The sequence below is a fragment of the Alligator sinensis genome, unplaced genomic scaffold (assembly GCF_000455745.1).
Source record: "Alligator sinensis unplaced genomic scaffold, ASM45574v1 scaffold920_1, whole genome shotgun sequence".
Lineage (NCBI taxonomy): Eukaryota > Metazoa > Chordata > Crocodylia > Alligatoridae > Alligator > Alligator sinensis.
The window spans coordinates 69250-75611 of record NW_005843483.1 but is presented as its reverse complement, the minus strand read 5'-3'; the positions used below and the strand labels follow the sequence as shown (position 1 = coordinate 75611).

The following is a 6362-nucleotide window of genomic DNA, read 5'->3' as shown; positions in this document are numbered from 1 at the left end:
ATAACTTTGCCCGGTTCTGTCAAACTTCTCTTATACGCTCTACCTTTCAAAGACTTTATTATTACATTTCTCACCTACCTGGATACCCATTCCAGCTACGTCCTTTCCTTCTTAAAAAGTGAAGTCACTGTCACCTCAAGTGTCTTACACCTCTTAATACAGCTCAAAAATTGCACTTGCTTTCTTTACAATTGCACCAAACTGCCAATTTAGGTTGATTCTGTGATCCCTAAAAACTCGTGGATCCTTCACATAAGTGCTGGCTCCCTGGCACTTATCTCCCATTCTGTATTTGTGTTTTTCATTGCTTTTTCCTGGATATAGCATCTTAAATGTATCCATATTGACTTTCAGCCTGTTACCTCTCACCCAGTTATCTGATCTGTTAAAACCATTTGTATTGCACTCTTGTCCTCCAGGGTATTTGCAAGCCTTCCCAGACTGTGTCAGCTGCAAATTTTCTCTTGCAGCGCTGTATTCAGGCATCCAAATCATTCATCATACCATTTAGAAAACCACATCCCACAAGTCATCATCATCTTTGACTTAAAGGGATTTATTTGAGGTGGCACAAGGAACACCAGACTCTTTCGCTTGCACTTCAACAATGTTAACACAAAATGACTCCAGCTGAATAACACAGACTTTTTATAGCACTGCTGAAAGTAGCTGAGAACTGTCATGTTTCATGAGCAGAATGCACACGACATTATGACAACTTAATTTCATGATTTCTTCATAGATCTAAAGAAACAAAGTAGTACACCAAACACACAAAGTAAAAAGGGACATCCTGTTCTTGGAGAGAATCTACCTTTTGAAGCAGTTTTCTCAGAGCACATTTGATCTTCTTGTTCCTCATGCTATTGATGAATGGATTTACCATTGGAGGAACCGCAGAATACAGAACAGCTGTCAGAAGATCTAGAGAGGATGGGAAGGTGGAGGTGGGTTTCACGTAGGTGAAGGTGCAAGTGGAGCTAAACAGGGAGACCACAATCAGATGAGGAATGCAGGTGGAGAAAGCTTTCTGGCTGCCCTGCTCAGAGGGAATTCTCATACCACAGTGAAGATCTGAACATACGACACAACGATGAAAGCAAAACATCCAAACCTAAAAACACTGAAGGCAAGAACTGCCAGCTCTCTGTGGCATGTGTCAGACCTGGAGAGCTTGAGTAGCTGGGGCACTTCACAAAAGAACTGGTTGATGATATTTGAGTGGCAGAAGGGTATGGTAAAGGTGTTCCCCATGTGCAGTGCATAGTAGATGACACCAGCAGCCCAAGCACAGGCAGCCATCTGGATGCAAGCTCTCTTGTTCATTATTATCTCATAATGCAGTGGCTTGCAGATGGCAATGTACCGGTCATATGCCATAACTGTGAAAAGGGATAAATTTGCTCCCATGAAGGCTATGAGACGAAACACTTGGGCAACACATCCAGACTAGGTAACTGAGTTGGTATTTAATACAGAATTAGACATGGATTTTGGCACTGTCACTGAGATGGAGCCAAGGTCCAGGAGAGACGAATTAATCAAGAAAAAGAACGTGGGGGAATGAAGCTTGTGGTTAAGAGTTACAACTGTGATAACGAGGAGATTCCCCATCAGAGCTGCCAGGTATGCTGTCAGAAACGTGGTGAAGTGTAACATCTGCAGCTCCTGGATGTCAGAGAACCTCAGGAGGAGGAACTCGGTCACGGTGGTTTGGTTGGATGTTTCCCTCTTCAAAGCATTGTGCAAGGCCTGTGAAGGAAAGACAAGGGTACTGGTCAGGATCCAAGTAAGAAGTATAACAGGAGTGCATCTCATGTCAGAAATAACTCATGAGCAAACTGTCAATGGGGTCTATGCTAAAGGGCTGTAAATTTTTCAGTAGAAAGTAATATCATTCAGATATTTAATTTTTAAATTTTTTTTGCATTTTTAAAAAAGGTGCACAAAAGTCCTTACCTGTGGGCATATATATAGAAACACAAAACCAATGAAAAGAGAATATTACAGACAAAAGCAAGTTTTATAATTATTTGATTGGGACTGCAATAACACAGGGTTTGTCTTTTAATTGCTCAATGCCATCATTCTCCTCTTTTTTCCCCCCCCCCTCCCTCCATTTCAAATTTCACTGTAAAACTACCTCCCTTCATCAAGTTAGCTGACCAGAGGGACATAGTGAAATCAAAAGGCCCGGTATGGAGGGCAGAATAGTGTTCAGAGGCCTTGAAACAGTAGCCTATGAACCATCGTAGAAAACCAATATGGTAATTTTGGCTGGCTGCATTTTATATTCAATTTTTAATAGCAACAACAGGAAAAACAAGATTCACGGGGAAAAAACAAAGCCACAGCAAGAGCATGCTCACTGAACACGGCACTTATGATGGCAATAAAATGCTGGTCAATAAAGTGCTAGCACATCCTCCTTTCCTCTTCACTGGTATCTGCAACATAAACATGGGCGGCATCCCAAGAGTCACCTTGTCTGGAATGGAATCTACACTGAGATCTACCTGCCACAATAAGCTTATTTATATGGTCCCCACACCTCAGGTGGATGGTGATCTCTGTGCCATGATAGGCCAGTCCCATCTTCCTGTTACCTTCACTTTGTCATTGATCTTTGTCATTTGGGTGCAAGAACTTAAGCTCTTTGGCCAAGGGATGCTTCTCACTATTTATTTGCTCATCACACTTTGTTGGGTCCCCTGACCCTTTTTTGAGAGGCACTCAGATATTTAAAATGCATTTTGCGGGGTATCAGGAGTGGGGTTTACTGAGTTATCCCTCCTCCAGGTGGTTTTTCTGGAAAACAGCAAAGTCTGGATGCGATGAATAGGTGGGATTGGCATCCTGGTGTTGCCGGGCAATACTGAATCTCTGCTGTGGGGTTTAGAATTTAAGCCTAGAAAGAGATTTCTTTTAAAAATATCTTCACTTGAAGACTCAATGTTTTGCAATGTGTACATTTCTTCAAAAGCATATCTTTATGTAGAAGAACTCAAAATAAATGTATGGGTGGGAGGATTATTTGGTTTAAATCTGCAGTCTCCAGGAGCTTTTGATCAAAAATGTCTAGTTTCAAAGACACGGAAACGTGGGTTCTTGGGAGCAAGTTCAGATTTTCTAAAGGGAACTGTTTTCTTTTCTTTCTTTTTTTCCTTTGAACACCTAAGACATTTTGAATACCTTGCTATCAAAATGTTATAGATTTCCAGGTGTGTGTCTTCTTTAGGTGCTTAAATAACCCTTCCCTCCCCCCTAGTTACCAACCAACCACAGCTAATTGCAATAACAGACTTACAGCAATGTTCTTTGTGACATATTTTTCTCAGCTTGTGACAGATCCTCCAGTGCCAGGACTCCTCGCTTCTTTTCCTGCTACTGATCTATCTAATCTCCCTTTTCTGTGCCACTGCCAAATCTTTCAAGTCAAAATATCTTAGTAGGAGCTTTCTCTTCACTCCAAGACTGAACTGGCCAAACCATTTTGTCTTTGCAGATCACAATAAAGTTCACTGGTTTGGAAGGACTGGTGCAGCAGGAAGGTGACTTATCCACATCTCTATTCTTAGGGCTTCTGGGACTTGTTCCCTAGAGCCCAGCTTAGCTTTGAAGCACAGAATCAGAAATAAGCCATCCTGGATTCATGTATTTTCAAGCCAGAAAGTTTTATTTGGATTGTTTAGTTTAATCACCTTTTCTCTACTGTATCCTGCTTCTCCAGGATATGTAGCATCTGGGAGCACAACGATATCTATGTGTATTCGCTAATTCTCACACATACCACCCACCTACACATACACACAGGTGAGTTCCTAAGTTGGGTGTTGTGATGTGCATATATTCATGTGCTTGATGTACTCGGGATACCTGGGGAAAGGTTAAGGTAAGAAGTAGAAGTGTAGGGAGTTAAAGTTACTGGAAATGAAAATCGGCGGGACTGGGATTAGAACCGGTAGACTAGAGGGGCCTGGGCTGAAGAACTGAGGCTCGGGGGTAACTTCTTAGATTAATTGTCTTTTAATCGATTAAGATCAATGCCCAAAGCCTGCAGAACAGGGAAGCATGCCAGTACAGAGTCTGGGACTGGAGCCAGAGCTACAGGGGAGCTGAAAAGGTAGATGGGTACAGGGAAAATGGGACTAAGGGAAAGTGTGGGCATTACAGAGGGGCTCTGGGTATGGGGAGCCAGAGGATGGCTCCGGGGCAGCTAGAGAAGTCCCAGGGAGCAGCAGTAGGTGCTGGAAGCTGGAGACAGCTAATAGGAGCTGGGAAGCTGCGGTGAGGCGGGGTGGAAGTTTACAGGAGATGTGGGGGAAGCCTGAAAACAGAGAGATGGACAGCAGGAAAGCAAGGAGAGGCTGAGAGGTGGCAGAAAAGGGGAGATGGAATTGGGAGGAGATCGGGAAACTAGCAGAGAGGGTGGGAACTGGAGCTGAGAGAGAATGAGGCTGGAATTTAAGATAGAGAAGGGGCTGGGACTCAGTAAAACACAGCCCAACTCAGGGTTGCAAATGACAGTGGTTTTACTGAACAGGGGAGATGGTGACACAATGCCAAATTTGTTCTCTTGCGCACACGCACACACTGGCAGCAGGGGTTAAAGAGGCTTGGTGCAGGGGCTGAAGTCCAGGAGGAGAGAGAGCGAGACACAGAGAGAGAGTCCAAATTGTAGGAGGAGGTGTGCAGGTAATATCTACCTATCCAGGCTGGAAGGGGTCCTTGTCCAGTAGGTGTTGTCCAGAGGGGGATCGCCGGCAGGGCCTCTGGGTGGATAGGCAGTGTGGCATGGTGCTGGTCCAGGTGGAAATGGCGTTCCCACCGGGTCTGTCTTCACTGGCCCTTTTTATAGGGGCAGACCTTGTGTGACCCTAGTGACAGGAGGCATGGCCAGGCAAGGGTCAGCCCCTGATGTACTGAGCATGTGTGCTCCATGCGGTTTCAGGTGTGTGTAATGGTGAGAGTTGCTGGTTTTGCAGGTTCCTTTGTCTTTCAAATGCTGGTCTTGTCTCTGTTCCTAGGTGAGGTCTGTGGTTCCTGGGTGAATCAATGCAAGGTGATGGCCCAGTCATAGGCCATTCAGTAGAGGCCTGCTACCATTGTATTTCAATCACTTCCACTCACACTTATCCATCGGGGAACCAATTTACATGGGAGGGGTATTGACTCTCACAGCTGCGACATGGGATGCCCAGACAGAGGACAGAAGATGGAGGCTTGACATAAAAAAAATAAAAAATAAAAATGGAAACCTGACATGACTTGGGTTCACTTACAAACACAGGCCTAAACCATACAATATCCAGATGAAACAATAAAAATTAATACAAAAATGATGATAATACAATATACAACAGTAAAAATTAATACAAACCTAATAATTATACAATATAAAACAGTGGATATCCAAAAACTTGCTACCAAAATAGAAATGTTTAAAGCGTATCCTAAGTTTGAGCTCACTTATACTTATCTATAGGGAATAGAGAAGGAGGGAAAAAGTCAGAAATGGTTGGGGAAAGGGGAGGGAATGCATTTTAAAATAAATTAAAAAAAAAAAAGAAAAACTGGGGGTTTTGCTACAGTAGTGCATTGCTACATCACAGTAGGGTGACCTGTAGACATGTCCTTATAGCCTCCAGAAAATCAGAGCCTAAAATGGCAACAAGTAGACAGGAAACAGGGGCTAGTGAAGGCAGGTCAGATTGGCTGGGACTCATAAAATCTGCACTCATCTCTGCAAATAGATCACTTCACATGTCTCTGAGCACAGTATTCCACTCTGGGCCCTGTAGGGGAAAAAAACAGAGGCTGGAGGAAATATAACCATTTATTGTGTATTTAGATTTGGGTCCGTCATTCCATCTAGATCAAGGCTTTCAGGAAATTTATAACTCTTTACTGACTTATTGTTATCTTGTTTTCTGTCAGGCCAAAATCTTAAATCTGGATCCCCAACCTGTTCATCCCAGCCTCTCCAGCTGACGTTTCAGTGCAGAAACCTCAAGGAGGGCCTACCCTTCTGCCCGCTCCCCTCCCCCACCAGCAGAGTGACTGGTCACTCCCCCACTTCACTGCACTGCCATTGCAACTCCTGACCTGGAGCAGGAAGGGTTCGTCATGAACTCAGACAGCCTTCGTGGTCATTATAGCTTGTGCCTTTCCTGCTCTCTGTGTACTTTTCTGGCTTCATGATTTGGCTTGCCCTCTTACTCCATTCTCCTCCTGATCCTCTGGCTTCCTGACTCATCTTCCCTCACAGACCCATTCTCAGTTTGATCTCCTGTGTCCTCATCTGACTCCTTCCTGCAATCTGCTCCCGCTGCCTGCCCCCTTCAACTCCAAGTGATGCCCAG

At 44.1% G+C, this 6362-nt stretch overlaps 1 long non-coding RNA gene across 1 annotated transcript; it reads left to right on the top strand.

The window, feature by feature from the left end:
* The first annotated feature begins 3515 nt into the window (after positions 1 to 3515).
* On the top strand, positions 3516 to 6068 carry LOC102383597. Its single transcript, XR_325506.3, has 3 exons — positions 3516 to 3551; positions 3731 to 3813; positions 5938 to 6068. It is a non-coding gene; the product is annotated as an uncharacterized LOC102383597 (long non-coding RNA).
* Positions 6069 to 6362: the final 294 nt, after the last annotated feature.